The following is a 17,890-nucleotide window of genomic DNA, read 5'->3' as shown; positions in this document are numbered from 1 at the left end:
AATGAATATTCAGGACTGATTTCCTTTAGGATGGACTGGTTGGATTTCCTTGCAGTCCAAGGAGAAGACTCTCAAGAGTCTTCTCCAACACCACAGTTCAAAAGCATCAATTCTTCAGCACTCAGCCTTCTTCACAGTCCAACTCTCACATCCATACATGACCACAGGAAAAACCATAGCCTTGACTAGATGAACCTTTGTTGGCAAAGTAATGTCTCTGCTTTTGAATATGCTATCTAGGTTGGTCATAAGTTTCCTTCCAAAGAGTAAGCGTCTTTTAATTTCATGGCTGCAGTCACCATCTGCGGTGATTTTGGAGCCCAGAAAAATAGTTCATACCTGCCAATAATTATTTTAAATGTGAATGGACTAAACTCTCCAACCAAAAGACAGATGAAAATCATATATCTTTCCTGAACACAATGGTATGAGAATAGAAATTAATTACAAGAAGAAAACTAGAAAATTCACAAATGTGTGGAGACTGAACATTCTACTGAAAGTAAATGCGTCAAAAAGAAATCAAATGAGAAGTAGAAAATACTTTGAGACAAGTGAAAATGGGAATACAATCTGTCAAAACTTATGAAATGGAACAAAAGCAACTCTAAGAGGGAAGTTCATGGTGATAAATGTCAACATTAAGAAACACACACAAAAGAGAAATAAACAGTGGAAACTGACACACCCTTGTAAAGCAATTATACCCTAATGAGAAAAGAGAAACAAAAAGGAATCTCAAAAACCAACCTAACTTTATACCTCAAGCAATAAGAAAAAAAAAAGAATCCAATAGTCATTAGAATGAAAAGAAATAAAGATCAGAATAGAAATGAATGAAATAGAGATTAAGAAGACACAGAAAAGAATAATGAAACTAAGAGCTAGATAAACTTGATAAACCTTTAGTTAGATTCACCAACAAAAAAAGAGAGAAGACTCAAATAATAAAATTAAAAAGAGGAGATGGTATAATTGATGTCACAGAAATGCAAAGGGTCATGAGACTACTATGAACAATTATATGTCAAGAAATTGGACAACCTTGAAGAAATGGATACATTCCTAGAATCATACCACCAACCAAGACAGAATCATTGAGAAATAGAAAATCTGAGTGGACTGATTCCTACTAAGGAGATTGAATCAGCAATCAGGAACCTCCAAACTAACTCCAGGACTAGACAGTTTCTGGTGAGCTCTACTAGACACTCAAAGAAACGTGAATACCAATCCTTCTCAAACTTCTCCACAAATATAAAAAATGTGTAAACGCTTCCCAATTCATTTTACAATCTACAATTACCCTGATACCAAAACCAGACAGCGATGACATAAGACAAGAAAATTATAGGCCAATATCTCTGATGAACATAGATGCAAAAATCCTCAACAGAACATCAGCAAACTGAACTCAACAATACATTAAAAGGATCAAATTCATAATAAAGAGCAATATATTTTAGGGGTATAGGGACAGTTCAACATCCACAAATCATTAACATAACAAAGAATAAAAATCATGTGATCATTTCAATAAATGCAGTAAAAGCATTTGTTAGAATTCAACAGCCATTCATGATTAAAAGCTCTCAAAAAAATGGGTATAGAGAGAATGCACCTCAATATTAAAAAGTAGCCAAAAGTAGACAAGTACACAGCTAGCATTATACTCAACATTGAAAGCTGAAATCGTTTCCTCTAAGATCAGGAAAAAACAAGCATTATAGTTTATTCAACATTGTTTTGTAAGTTCTAGCCAGAGTAATTAGGCAAGAAAGAGAAATAAAGGCATCCATATCCAGAATGAAAGAAGCAAACTATCACTATTTGCAGATAACATGGTGTTATACCGAGAAAACCCTAAGTATGCTAGTTATTCAGTCATGTCCGACTCTTGTGACCCCATGGTCTGTAGCCTGCCAGGCTCCTCTGTCCATGGAATTCTCCAGGCAAGAATACTGGAGTGGGTAGCCATTTTCTTCTCCAGGGGATCTTCCTGACCCAGGGATAGAACCTGGGTCTCCTGCATTGCAGGCAGATTATTTATCATCTGAGCCACGAGGGAAAACCCTAAAGACTACCAAAAAAACCTGTTAGAACTAATAAATTCAGTTAAGCAAAACCAAGAAAAGCAAAAAATAAACAAGTGAGATTATATCAAGCTAAAATACTTTTCCATAGCAAAGGAAACCATCAACAAAATGAAAAGACAAGCTACCAAATGGGAGAAAATATGTGCAAATCATGTATCTGATAAGGGATTGCATGCATTCGTGCACACTAAGTCACTTCAGTTGTGTCCAATTCTTTGAGACCCTCTGGACTGTAGCTCTCCAGGCTCCTCTGTCCATGGGATTCTTTAGGCAAGAAGACTGGAGTGGACTGCCATGCCCCTTCCAGGGAATCTTTACACCCGGGTATTGAACCCAAGTCTCCTATTTCTCCTGCATTGGCAGGTGAGTTCCTTACCCCTGCTGCTGCTGCTAAGTCGCTTCAGTCATGTCCGACTCTGTGCGACCCCATAGATGGCAGTCCACTAGGCTCCCCCGTCCCTAGGATTCTCCAGGCAAGAACACTGGAGTGGGTTGCCATGTCCTTCTCCAATGCATGAAAGTGAAAAGTGAAAGTGAAGTCGCTCAGTCATGTCCGACTCTTAGCAACCCCATGGACTGCAGCCTACCAGGCTCCTCTGTCCATGGGATTTTCCAGGCAAGAGTACTGGCTTACCCCTAGTGCCACCTAAATATTTAAACAACTGATACAACACAATACGAAAAAAAAGAAAAAACTTATAAAAACGGGCACAAGATCTGAATAACCATTTTCCCAAAGGAACATACAGATGGCCAAAAGGGACATGAAAGGATAATCAACTTCACTAATAGTTAAAATGTAAATAAAAAAAACAGTGAGATATCACCTCACACCTGTTAGAATGGCTATTATCAAACCGTCAAGAAATAATAAGTGTTAATGATAATATGGAGAAAAGGGAACCATTGCATACTCCTAGTTGGAATGCTAATTGGTGCATCCACTGTTGAAAACAGTGGTGTTTCCTCAAAAAGTTAAAAAAAAGAAAAAAAATAGGACTTTATATGATCTAGCTATTCCATTGTTCGTATTTATCCAAAGGATACAAAAACACAAACTGGAAATGACATGCACCCTCATGCTCATTGAAGCATAATTAACAATAGCCAAGATATAGAAACAACATTTGTCCATCTATAGATAAATGGGTTAAAAAATGTGGTATATAAAAAATGTGGTTTTATATATATATATATATAAAATGGAATATAATTTAGCCATTACAAGAAGGAAATTTTACCATTTGTGACAACATGAATTGACCTTATAACCAACAGCACTTATATACATAAATAATAACCAGTTATAAGTTATAATAGTTGAGAGAATTCCATTTATAATAGCAATAAAGGAGCTAAAAGATAAAGTACTTAGGAATAATGTTAGTAAGAATTGACCAAAATTTCTATGCTTAATCACTCAATCATGTCTGACTCTTTGTGACTCCATGGACTGTAGCATGCCAGGCCCCTCTGTCCATGGGATTCTCCAGGCAAGAATACTGGAGTGGGTAGCCATTGCCTTCTCCAGGGGAGAGCTTCCTGACCCAGAGATCAGATCCGGGTCTCCTCCATTGTAGGCAGATTCTTTACCATCTGAGCCACCTGGGAAGCCCAAAGAGTGATTTTGTTCTTTTTCTTTTTATAAATTTCTATAAAGAAATTTCTATAAGAGAAACTTATAAAACATTCCTGAAAGACACAAAACCACACTTGAACAAATGAGGAAATATACTTTGTTCTAAGAGGATATCTCAGCATAATGAAAATGCCAGTTTTGCTTAATTTATACATTTAATGCAATTCCCATATAAATTCCTATAAATTCTTATACAGATCTAGGTAACTTCACCCTGGTGGCTCAGATGGTAAAGAACCTGCCTGCAATGCAGGAGACCTGAGTTTGACACCTGGGTCAGGAAGATCCCCTTGAAAACGGAATGGGAGTCCACACCAGCAATCTTGCCTGAAGAAGTCCATGGACAGAGGAGCTATGGCAAGCTACAGTACATGGGGTCACAGAGTCAGACACGACTTAATGACTAAGACTTTCAATATAAATTCCAGTCCCAAAAAGGATGTTCAACCTACCACACAATTGCACTCATTTCACACGCTAGCAAGTTCAGTTCAGTCACTCAGTTGTATCTGACTCTTTGAGACCTCATGGACTGCAGCATGCCAGGCTTCCCTATCCTTCACCATCCCAGAGCTTGCTCAAACTCATGTCCATCAACTTGGTGATGCCATCTCATACTCTACATCCCCTTCTTTTCCTGCCTTCAATCTTTCCCAGCATCTGACTTCCAAGGAGTCAGACCTTCACATCAGGTGGCCAAAGTATTGGAGCTTCAGCTTCCGCATCTGTCCTTTCAATGAATATTCAGGACTGATTTCCTTTAGGATGGACTGATTGGATCTCCTTGCTGTCCAAGGGACTTTCAAGAGTCTTCTTCAACATGACAATTCAAAAGCATAAATTCTTCAGTGCTCAACTTTCTTTATGGTCCAACTCTCACATCCATACATGACCACTGGAAAAATCATAGCTTTGACTAGACAGACCTTCATTGGCAAAGTAATGTCTCTGCTTTTTAACATGCTGTCTAGGTTGGTCATAGCTTTTCTTCCAAGGAGCAATCATCTTTTAATATTATGGCTGCAGTCACCATCTGCAGTGATTTTGGAGCTCAAAAAATAAAGTCTCTCACTGTTTCCACTGTTTCCCCATCTATTTCCCATGAAGTGATGGGACCAGATGCCATGATGTTAGTTTTCTGAATGTTGAGTTTTAAGCCAGTTTTTTCACTCTCCTCTTTCACTTTCATTAAGAGGCTCTTTAAGTTCCTCTTCACTTTCTGCCATAAGGGTGGTGTCATCTGCATATCTGAAGTTATTGATATTTACTATCTAGCAAAGTAATTCAAAATTCTCCAAGCTAGGCTTCAATAGTATGTGAACTGAGAACTTCCAGATGTTCAAGCTGGATTAAGAAAAGTCAGAGGAACCAAAGATCAAATTGCAGGCATCACTGAGTCATAGAAAAAGAGAATTCCAGAAAAACATCTACTTCTGCTTCATTGACTATGCTAAAGCCTTTGACTGTGTGGATCACAAAAAACTGTGGAAAATTCTTAAAGAGATGGGAATAGCAGACCACCTTACCTGTCTCCTAAGAAACTTGTATGCAGGTCAAGAGCAACAGTTAGAATTGGGCATGGAACAATAGACTGAATCAGAATAGGGAAAGGAGTATGTCAAGGCTATATATTGTCACCCTACTTATTTAACTTATACACAGAGTACATCATGCAAAATACCAGGCTGGATGAAGCACAAGCTGAAATCAATATTGCAGGGAGAAATATCAAAAACCTCAGATATGCAGAGGATACCACCTTATGGCAGAAAGTAAAGAGGAACTAAAGAACCTCTTGATGAAGGTCAAAGAGGAGAGTGAAAAAGCTGGCTTAAAACTCAACACTCAGAAAACTAAGATCATGGCATCCAGTCCCATCACTTCATGGCAAACAGATGGGGAAACAATGGAAACAATGAGAGACTTTATTTTCTTGGGCTCCAAAATCACTGCAAATGGTGACTACAGCCATGAAATTAAAAGATGCTTGCTCCTTGGAAGAAAAGTGAAAGTGAAGTCGCTCAGTCGTGTCCGACTCTTGGCGACCCCATGGACTGTGGCCTACCAGGATCCTCTGTCCATGGGATTTTCCAGGCAAGAATACTGGAGTGGGTTGCCATTTCCTTCTCCAGGGGATCTTCCAGATCCAGGGATTGAACTTGGGTCTCCTGCATTGCAGGCAGACACTTTACCATCTGGGCCATCAGGGAAGGCTTAGAAGAAAAGCTATGACCAACCTAGATAGCATATTAAAAAGCAGAGACATCACTTTGCCAACAAAGGTCCGTCTAGTCAAAACTATGGTTTTTCCAGTAGTCATGTATGGATATGAGAGTTGGACCATAAAGAACACTGAGCACCAAAGGATTCATGCTTTTGAACTGTGGTGTTGGAGAAGACTCTCAAGAGTTCATTGGACAGCAAGGACATCCAACCAGTCCATCCTAAAGGAAATCAGTCCTGAATATTCATTGGAAGAACTGATGCTGAAGCTGAAACTCCAATACTCTGGCCACCTGATGCGAAGAACTGACTTATCTGAAAAGACCCTGAAGCTGGGAAGATTGAAGGCAGGAGGGGAAGGGGATGACAGAGGATGAGGTGGTAGGATGGCATCACTGACACAATGGACATGAGTTTGAGCAAGCTCCAGGAGATGATAAAGGACAGGGAAGCCTGGCATGCTGTACTCCATGGGGTCACAAAGAGTCAGACACAACTGAGCGACTGAACAATGAACAATAAATTCCAATAAATTTGTACATGGATCTAGGTAAATTCATCCTAAAGTTTATGCATGAAATCAAACACAAGAGAATAGCTAGGAAAACACTGAAAACAGAACAAGACTCTGAGTGGCATCTACCCCTTCCAGATACCTAAACATAGGAGAAAGTCTCTACTAAAACAATTTGGTACTGAGCGTGACATGCCAGTGGGCACGATAAAGCTGATGCCTCATGTCAACTGGGACAAAGATGATGTTTTTAATAAATGGTATTGGGAGAATTGAAGAAAAGAAAACTTGATCCATTCTTTATTTCATACTCAAGAATAAACTGCAAATAGATCAGAGATCTGGAAAGAAGGAAAGGAGGGAGAAAGGGAATTATATAAGTTCTAGAAGAAAACATGAGTGAATTTCTCTATAGCTCCAGCAGAAAAGTTTTTTAACTATGATTCAGTTCTTATTATAACTCAAAATCCAAGTGAAAGAAATGGTTGATGTATTTGACTACATAAAAATACAAATCTTTGGAATGATAAGAAACCATAAGGAAAATTTAAGGCAAATAAATTGGGAGAAGAGAAGATACTAGCAAACCTGTCCCAGTTAAAGGGCTCCTCCCAATTATTCTAAGGACTTTTAAGAATTGAGGGGGAAAAAGGACCAAAAATCCTATAGAAAATGGGCAAAAATCATGAACAGACAATTCAGAGAGACAAAAATGGCCTTGAAACATATGTAAAAATGTAATTTCAAGTATAGTACAGGGAAATATTGGTACTAAATAAAAGCACACTGTGATAGCATGTTCCATGCATCTGATAGGCAAAAGTCAGAGCTTGCTAATTGACTTTGCTATTAAGGCTGTGCAGAAACAGGCACTGCTTACAGTGCTGAGGGGATGCTACATGGATAACCCCCATGAGGAGGAACTCAGCAATATCTGACAAACTACTTAAGGGTTCAAGGACCCAGGAATCATATTTCTGAAAATTTACCTTGAAGATCCACTGAAACAAATATAAAAATACATATGCCCAAGGTTATTAACCTCAGCCCTAACTGTAATTTTAAAATGTTAGAAACTTCATAAATATCTAGGTACAAGAAATTGAGCAAAGTATAGAATATTCTCACTATTAGGTATAGTCCAGTTGTTGAGTGAGGAAAATTTGTATGAACTGATATGGAGTGATGTCTAGGAGATATTGTTTACTGAAACAATAAGTACAAAATATTTTTATAGTTAAGGCCGTAATTAATAATCTATATATGTATACACACACATATCCATTTGTGTAAAAAGAAGAGAAAACTGGAGAACAATGAAGTGCTTTACCTACAAGGGGTAAATGAAAACCATAGCCACACTAAAGGGGGAAAAAAGAACTTATCTAAGTTACTCTGAACACACTATTTGACCATTCTTGGATGGGTGGAATGGTGGGAACAAACTGCAAGCAAATCTTTAATTAAATCTTTTTCCTTTTTGTATAGTTGTTTTAACAGTGGGGTATGGCCATGGAAATTCTGAAACAAATTTTGATGTATTAGAAGACTGAACAAATGAACAAATACACTTAACGTTAGTTTCACTGAAGAACAAAGGATATACAAATATGGAATGAGGAAGGGCAAGAAACAACTTTGTAGGATGAACAGGAGATATCAATGCAAACTTATGACTTCTAAAATATGTATATGTTTATGCATGTATGCATATGTGTGTGTATATTTACATGTACAGAAATTTCATTGTTTTGCCCATTGAAGGACAAGAAGCAAAGACACTCCCATATCAGGGAGTACATTCAGCATCAAGATTTTGGTCTGTAATAACATTTAATAATGAAATATATTAGGGCTTCTCAGAAAAATGACTGAGTCCAGGACTGGAACAGGGTAAGTGAATCAGGAATACCTTGCTATCCCAGACAGTGGGAAAACATTATGACCAAATAATGCACAAAATGCAGAATCCAGCTTGAAGGGATTCCCACTGGTCAAATCTGGACAAAGTGAGCAGAAAGATTACTTATTAAGTACAGTAATAAAGTATAAACCATTACAGAAAAGAATAGCAATTCAAAAAAAACAAGAATAGCAATTTATGACTCCATACTGATAATAAATACAGATAAATAAAGGGAAGAGACCAAAGGGTCTTACTTAACAGAATGCCAAGTGGTAAATTTGGAGAGAATGCTGCTGGAGTTGGAAGATCAGCAGATTGCAACCATTATAGTCAAGATTTGATTAGACAGTGGGACTTCTGAAGTGTCTACATGAAAAGCTTGACAGATTTTCTTCTCAGAGAAGCAGTGATGAAGCTAAATAAACAAATAAATAAATATTTATTAAATGTCTCTAGAATTTGACCAAAGGACATATAACCAATTGAAAAGTGTTTGCCTCTGAAAATCCATGCATCTCTGTAAGTCTCTGTAATTTCAGCCAGGAGATGCTCCCTTTTCTTCATCTTTATGGTTTAGAAATTCTGTACTATGCAGTTAGGGCAGCCCATGAGGATCGGTAGCTCCATGTCTCCTCACCAGTTCCCAATTTGGGACACAGATTCCACTCCAGGAAAGGGTGGAGCAGCTTGGGAGAACCAGTGGCTCCTATCCCCACCCCCAGGCTCTGGTCTTGTGTTGTGGAGGTTCAGCTCAGAGTTGTCATAGCACGTCATTGGGCTGGTAGCTGCTTGCCCCTTCCTTCAGGGACTAACTTTATTTGGAGGTGAACATGGAAAAAGCCATACCCAGGAAATTGTTAAAAACAGAGATCAGTGACAAACAATCAACGATTAGTATCTAATCTCTGGGCTACTAGTAAGGTAAACAAAATGGTATTGTCAGAAATTTAAAAGGGATATTGAGGGAAAGAGATAGCAAAAAAAAAAAAAAAAGCCTTGCTAAGACCGCATACATCCCCCGGCATTTGAAAATCTATATACATGAGCAAGACTGCATCCAAGTAACCAGAGAAGTTGCTACTTCTTGGCTGAACAGGGGGGTCAGACTTGTAATTTTGACTACCGAACTTTAAAAGCATTCCCAACACTACATACAGATCCACCAACATGAAGTGGAGGGATTACTGGCTCAGGAGGCTTAAAACAACCTCTGATCAATCATCGAACACTAAGCTATGCTGACCCAGGGGTGATGCTTAGGAAGCCTAAAAATAAAAAAGGAAAACAAATGAGAAGTGACATACGTCAGAGACGGCACACTGCAGAGGAAACAGACTTCACTAAGCTTGTTCCATCAAAGCACTAAAGAAAGAAACAAAAAACAGCAACAAGCCTGGAGTGGGGACACAGATTAAGAGCTGAGAGTTGCTATATTATATTGTCTAAAATATCCAATGATCAACAAAAAGCAACAACTATGAGACATGAAAAGAAACAGAGAAGTGTGCCCCATACATAGGGGGAAAAATCAGTCAACAGACATTGCTTTTGAATATACCAAGATGTTGGGGTTAATAAAGACTTCAAAGCAATGAATATAAATATGTCCCAAGAATAAGAGGAATCCATCTAAATGATCTAAATGATCATCTAAATGATGATCTAAATGATCATCACACAGAAGGAATCCATACTGAGCTTATTAAATGAAGGTATGATAATAATGACTCATCAAATAGAGAATATTAGTAGAGACCAAATTATTTTTTTTAAACCAAGCAGAAATACTAGAATTAAAAAGTACAATAACAAATGAAAACTCAGTAGAGGGGCTCAAAATTAGATTTTAGCTGGCAGAAGAGATCAGTGAACTGGAAGATAGATTAATAGAGATTATCAGGGGATAAGATGCTTGGATGGCATCACCGACTCGATGGACGTGAGTTTGAGTGAACTCCAGGAGTTGGTGATGGACAGGGAGGCCTGGCGTGCTGCGATTCATGGGGTCGCAAAGAGTCAGACACGACTCAGCAACTGAACTGAACTGATCCAGTTTGAAGAGCGGAAATTTAAAGGAAGGAAAAACTATCAGATATCTATGAGGCACCATTAAGCACAGCAATATATGCATAATGGAAGTAGCATAAGAAGAGAAAGGATCAGTATTGGTTTACTATTGATGTCACAACAAATTACCACAAACAGAGGCTTAAGACAACACAGACGTTTATTCATTCATTATTTTACAATTCTGTAGGTTGTTACATCTAACATGGGTCTCAATGGGTTAATCAAGGTGTTGGCAGGGCTGCATTCCTTTCTGGAGAACCTAGGTGAAAATCTATTTCCTTTTCTTTCCCGTTTTCTTTCCTTGTCTTTCTACAGGATGCTCACTTTTCTCAACTGATGAGAAATTATAGCCAACAATATTGCACCTCTCTGATCATTTTTTGTAGTTCCATCTCATTCCATCTCAGCCAGGAAAGGTTCTTTTTAGGACTTGTGATTAGATTGGCCTATGTGAATAATGTAAAATAATCTTCCCATCTCAAGGTCTTTAATTTTAATTATATCTGGAGTGTCTCCTTTTCCACGTGAGGTAATATATTTACAGGTTCCATAGATTATGACATGGATGTCTGTGGGGCAGTTAGTTCAGTCACTAAGTCGTGTCCAACTCTTTGTGACCCATGGACTGCAGCATGCCAGGTTTCCCTGTCCATCACCAAGTCCCGGAGCTTGCTCAAACTCATGTCCATCGACTCGGTGATGCCATCCAGCCACCTCATCCTCTGTCGTCCCCTTCTTCTCCTGCCTTTAATCTTCCCAGGATCAGGATCTTTTCCAATGAGTCAGTTCTTTGCATCAGGTGGCCAAAGTACTGGAGTTTCAGCTTCAGCATCAGTCCTTCCAAAGAATATTCAGGACTGATTTCCTCTAGGATTGACTGGTTTGATCAGTTATGGAGTGCATTATTATACCTATCACCATAGCAGAGAAAAATATTCAAAACAGTAATGGCTGATCACTTTTAAAATTTGATTAAAAACCAATCTAAAAAACAATCTAAACAAGAAGAAGCTCAATAAACTCCAAGCAAGACAGAAAGGGAAAAAAAGTAAAATACCACAAAACTTAGACACATCATAGGCCAACTGTTGAAAGACAAAAAGGGAAACCATGAGAGCAAAATACATCAGATATTAATACAAAAAGATCACAAAAAGATTAACAGCTGGTTTCTTATTTTTAAAAAAATCCTCATAGAGGCCCGAATACAGTGGAGTGATATATTTAATGTGGTGAGAGAAAAAAATTCCAATATACAGCATAACCATCCTTCAAATATGAAAACAGACATTCCCAGATAAAGACACAGAATCCATTGCTATCAGATGTGCTTTAAAAGAAATATTAGAGGAAGTTATGTCACAATGATGGAGGCATAGGTTATTCTTGATGTTGCTTTCCTTCACAAGAAAAACTAACAAATATTCATGGACAAGACACCACTGAGAAATCCTAGAACCCCAGGCAGAGGCTGAAGCGCACCGTGCACCACAGAGAACAAAAGGGACTACATTAGGAAGGGAATAGGAGGGTTACACGCAGACCACATCGCTTGTCCCCCAGGCTGGTGCAGAACCATCCTAAGAGGTCTCCCAAGAACCTATGGTTCCTCAGTGGGAAAAGAGAGTATTGGGTGGATATCCATCTTTCCTAGCATTGTGGGTCACTTCTTGGGCACCCTCACTCCACTCTTGTCTCATAAAGTTTGTAAGGGAATCTGCAGGACTTGACCACTGGGACTCTGAGATGCAGAAGGCGTGAGGGGCTTGTAGCAATCAGCACTTAGATCTTGGCAGATCAAGTTTTCACTTGCAGCCCCCAGGTAGTTGTCCCAATGAATAAAGTCATCTGTAGAACCAAGCCTGACCAGGGAACTCAGCAGGGTGCTAGTCTGCTTATTTGGGTCTCCCAAAAGACAGAGATTGCTAGCCCTGGAGCTTGGTCTGCTGCCACCCAGCCAGGGGAGCTAAATTATAAACTTGATAACTGCTGAGTATAGATCCTTGCCCAATCTGACTAAAAAGACTGGCAAGAATATCTGGATACTACATAGCCCAGTAACACTCAAGCAGAGAGTCTGGCAGGCAGAGCTGATTAACTGTGGACCAAAGCCAGTGCTGGGCTTAGAGGGTTCCCTTCATTCACCCACGCAAGGCAGCTAATTCATGGGGCCACTCACTCTGAGTAAAGCTCCTAGACCTGGCCAACCAGAAAATATGTCCAGAACAGCTGGAAAACTGTGTAGTCCAGTAATGCTCAAGCAGAGACTTCAGCAAGCAGAGCTAATAGTCTGCAGAGCCAAACTAGTACCCTTGTTTGGCCAGGTTACTTGGGGCACTGGTCAGCTTGAATCAAGACCACAAGCAAAGGGATTTCCTGGTGGTCCAGTGGCTAAGACTATGCACTCCCAACATAGGGGACCTGGGTTCAATCTCTGGTCAGGGAACTAGATCCCACATGCCTCATATAAGACCTTGCACAGCCAAATTAAAAAAAAATTTTTTTTTGCTTTTAAAGACCACAAGTGAAAAAACCTTTGTAACTTGGAGCTGTTTCCCCTGACTTGCCTGGGCTACGAAACTAATGTGTAGCACCACCCATTGCTAAATACAGCTTTCGGCTCGCTCAAGCAGCTTGCTTGAGCAGGGAACCTAACCAGAGTACATGGAAAGCTATGTAATACATCCAACACCCTTGCTTACAGTGCCAAAATGTTTTTAACAAGAGAACACATGAATTTCCCTGTCTACATAGCAAAACTAGGGGTCCTGTTTGGCCAGAGAACTCAGCACAAACAATGGGCTCAATAGATCCTGGGGCCCATCTTGCTTCTCCACCAGGACAGAAAAGCTAATTCGTATTACTATACTGCTGAATGTAGTACCCGGTCCTGACCATCTAGTGAGCCTGACCCAAGAACCCAGGCAACTGCAGAGACCATCCTACAGCCTCGTTTAGCCAAGGAAATAAACCAGCAGTCCTATCCAACTTTTCTCAGCTTGTGGCACCTTCTTCCCAACTCAGAGCTTCAGCAGTGACCTCACCTCCAAACAGACCCTGATAGCAAGTCCCACTGCCAAGGACATTACCAACAGACACGTCAAGAAATGCAAACTGAGCTGACTGGTGAATAACTGTCATTGCCAATGTGAATTTATAAAGTCTGGAAGAAGAGACCCCCCTCACTGAAATGTGAAATACCAATGTAAAAAATCAAGAATCACACACACGCAAAATTTGGTAAGCATGACACCAAAGAAATCAAATAAAGCTCCAATAACTGACCCTGAAGAAATGGAAATCTATAAACTGTCAGAAAAAGAACTCAAAATAATCCTCTTGAAGAATTTTAATGAACTACAATAACACAGTCTACAAAATAAAATTAGGAAAACAATACATGAACAAAATGAATTCAAAAAGAAATAGAAACCATTAAAGCAAAACATATCCTAGAGCTGGAAAATATAATGATTGAACTGAAGAATTCAATAAAGCACTTCAAAATCAGACTCAGCCATGCAGTCAGAGGACCACACAGAAAGAAGAATGAAAAAGAGTGAATAAAGCCTATAGGACTTATGGAACATAATCAAAAGAAATAATATCCACATTATGGGAATTCCAGAAGACAGACAGAACAAGACAGAAAGTATATTCAGAGCAAAAATGGCTGAAAATATCTCAAACTTGGGAAGAGAAATAGACATCCAGATCCATGAAGCCCAAAGAATTCCAAACAGATTCAACCCAAATAAAACTACACTGAGGCACATTAAATTATCAAAAGTCAAAAAACAAAGAATTTTGAAAGCAGAAAAAGTGAAAATTAATACAAGAGGCCCTCCATAAGACTATGGTTACTTTCTAAACAGAAATGATGCAGGCCATGAGAGAACAGGATGACATATTCAAAATGCTAGAAAAAGCAAGTCAACCAAGAATTCTATTCCTTGCAAAACTGTCTTTGGAAATAAAGGAGAGAAAGACTTTCCAAACTATAACTGAGGGAGTTCATCACCACTAGACCTGCCTTACAAGAAAAGCTTAACAGTGTTGAGTGGAAGTAAAAGGACATTAATTAAAATCACAAAAATATTAAACATTAAAAGTAATATAAAATTCACTGGCTATAGTAAATATATAGTCAGAGTTAGATTCTCTAATAACGTAATAGTTGTGTGTAATTCACTTACACTAGAGTTTAGATTTAAAAAAGAAATATAACCATAATACAATAATCTGATATTAGTTAGATAATATAAAAATATTAATATGTAAACTGTAACATTAATAACCTAACATGTGAGAAGGAGAAGAAATTATAGTTTAGGAATTCTATTGAAGTCAAAGATTGTTATCAGGTTAGAATAGGGTGTTATAATTTTAAAATATCTTATGTAAATTTATGATAATCACAAAAGAATAATTTGTAGGAAATACAGAAAAGAATATGATAAAGAATTCAAATCATACTGATACCAAAATATATCACAACACAAAAGAGATAGAAAGATAAGCAATAAAGAATAATGAATCTACAAAATGACCAGAAAATATTATCAAAATGGAAACAGTAAGTCCTTGGGCATGGGTGTGAAGTCACTTTCGTCGTGTCTGACTCTATGTATGGACTGTAGCCTCCAGGCTCCTTTGTCTATGGGGAGTCCCCAGGCAACAATACTGGAGTGGGTTGCCATGCCCTCCTCCAGGAGATCTTCCCAACTCAGGGATTGAACCTTAGTCTCTTAGGTCTCCTGCATTGGCAGGCAGGTTCTTTATGATTAGTGCCACCTGTCTCCTATATTGGCACATCAGTTCTTTGCCACTAACTCCACCAGGGAAGCCCAATAAGTCACCACCTATCAATAAGTACATTAAATATAAAATGATAAAATTCTCCAAAGGGCAAAAATGGTTGAAAGAATTAAACAAAAAGATCTAATGATATGCTGCCTACATGGGACTCACTTTATCTTTAAAGATAGAGTCTTTTAAGACAGAGTGAAGGGATGGATCATGGCATCTGGTCCCATCACTTCATGGCGAATAGATGGGGAAACAATGGAAACAGTAACAGACTTTATTTTTTGGGGGGGCTCCAAAATCACTTCAGATGGTGACTGCAGCCATGAAAGTCACTTCAGTCGTGTCTGATTCTGTGCGACCCCATAGATGGTAGCCCACCACGCTTCCCCATCCCTGGGATTCTCCGGGAGTTGGTGATGGACACAGAGGCCTGGTGTGCTGCGGTCCATGGGGTTGCAAAGAGTCAGACATTGACTGAGTGACTGAACTGAACTGAACAGATGGAGAAAAAATATTTTAAAACATTTTAACCTAAAAAAAATCAAGAGTAGTTACACTTAGACAAAACAGATTTTTAAAATGGTAAAAACAGACAAAGAAGGTCACTATATAATGACAGAGGGGTCATCTATCAAAAATAGATTTCAATTTCAAATATTTATGCACCCAATTTAGGGCCATTTAAATATACATTTGGCCCTTCAACAACATTGGGGTTAGAGGTGTTGACCTGCCATACAGTTGAAAATCCATATACAACTCATAGATGGCCCTCTATATATGTTCAGTTCAGTCACTCAAGTCATGTCTGACTATTTGTGACCCCATGGACTGCAGCATGCCAGGATCCCTTTCCATCTCCAGCCCCCAGAGCTTGCTCAAACTCATGATTATTGACTCGGTGATGCCATCCAACCATCTCATCCTGTGCCTTCCCCTTCTCCTCCTGCCTTTAATCTTCCCAGCATCAGGGTCTTTTCTAATGAGTCAGTTCTTTGCATCAGGTGGCCAAAGTATTGGAGCTTCAGCTTAGGCATCAGTCCTTCCAATGAATACTCAGGACTGATGTCCTTTAGGATGGACTGGTTGGATCTCCTTGCAGTCCAAGGGACTCTCAAGTGTCTTCTCCAACACCACAGTTCAAAAGCATCAATTCTTTGGTGTCAACATTCTTTATGGTCCAACTCTCACATCCATACATGACTACTGGAAAAACCATAGCTTTGACTAGACGGACCTTTGTTGGCAAAGTGATGATTTTGCTTTTTAATATGCTGTCTAGGTTTTTCATAGTTTTTCTTTCAAGGAGCAAGCATCTTTTAATTTCATGACTACAGTCACCATCTGCAGTGATTTTGGAGCCCAAGAAAATAAAGTCTGTCACTGTTTCCACTGTTTCCCCATCTATTTGCCATGAAGTGATAGGACCGAACGTCATGATTTTCATTTTTGGAGTGTTGATTTTTAAGCCAGCTTTTTCACTCTCCTCTTTGACCTTCTTCAAGAGGTTCTTTAGTTCCTCTTCACTTTCTGCCATAAAGGTTTCTTATGCATATATCTTATCTGCATATCTGAGGTTATTGATATTTCACCCAGCAGTCTTGATTTCAGCTTCTGCTTCATCCACCCTGGCATTTTGCATGATGTACTCTGCATGTTAGTTAAATAAGCAGGGTGACAATATACAGCCTTGACGTGCTGCTTTCCCAATTCTGACCCAGTCTGTTGTTCTATGTCCAGTTTGAACTGTTGCTTCATGATCTGCATACAGCTTTCTCAGGAGGCAGGTAAGGTGGTCTGGTATTTCCATCTCTTTAAGAATTTCTACGGCCCACTTGACTTCGCACTGCAGGATGTGTGGCTCTAGGTGAGTGATCACACACTGTAGTTATCTGGGTCATTAAGATCTTTTTTGTAGAGTTCTTCTGGGTATTCTTGCCACGTCTTCTTAATATCTTCTGCTTCTGTTAGGTCCATACCATTTCTGTCTTTTATTGTGTCTATCTTTGCATGAAATATTCCCGTAGTATCTGGTTCTCTTGAAGAGATCTCTAGTCTTTCCCATTCTATTGTTTTCCTCTATTACTTTGCATTGATCTCTTAGGAAGGCTTTCTTATCTCTGCTTGCTATTCTTTGAAACTCAGCATTCAGATGGATATATATTTCCTTTTCTCCTTTGCCTTTTGCTTCTATTCTTTTCTCAGCTAGTTCCTTTATACCCGTGTTCCTTCATATCATCATTCTGCATGCATGTATTCTACTAGCTGCAATCACGTGAAGTGAAAGTCACTCAGTCGTGGCTGACTCTTTGCAACCCCAGGGACTGTATCCTGCCAGGCTCTTCTGTCCATGGGATTTTCCAGGTAAGAATACTGCAGAGGGTTGCCATTCCTTCTCCAGGGAATCTTCCTAACACAGGGATCGAACCCAGGTCTCCTGCATTGCAGGCAGATTCTTTACCATTGGAGATGCTAGGGAAGTTCTGCAGGTCATATAGCACTATAGTATTTACTATTTTAAAAACCTGTGTATAAGTAGACCCTCACAGTTCAAATCCATGTTGCTCAAGGGTCAGCTGTATTAAACAAAAGCTAACACAGCTAAGGAGAAGGCAGTGGCATCCCACTCCAGT

The sequence above is a fragment of the Bison bison genome, unplaced genomic scaffold, assembly GCF_000754665.1.
Source record: "Bison bison bison isolate TAMUID 2011002044 unplaced genomic scaffold, Bison_UMD1.0 scf7180017864378, whole genome shotgun sequence".
Taxonomy (NCBI): domain Eukaryota; kingdom Metazoa; phylum Chordata; class Mammalia; order Artiodactyla; family Bovidae; genus Bison; species Bison bison.
This window is presented reverse-complemented; position numbering follows the sequence as displayed.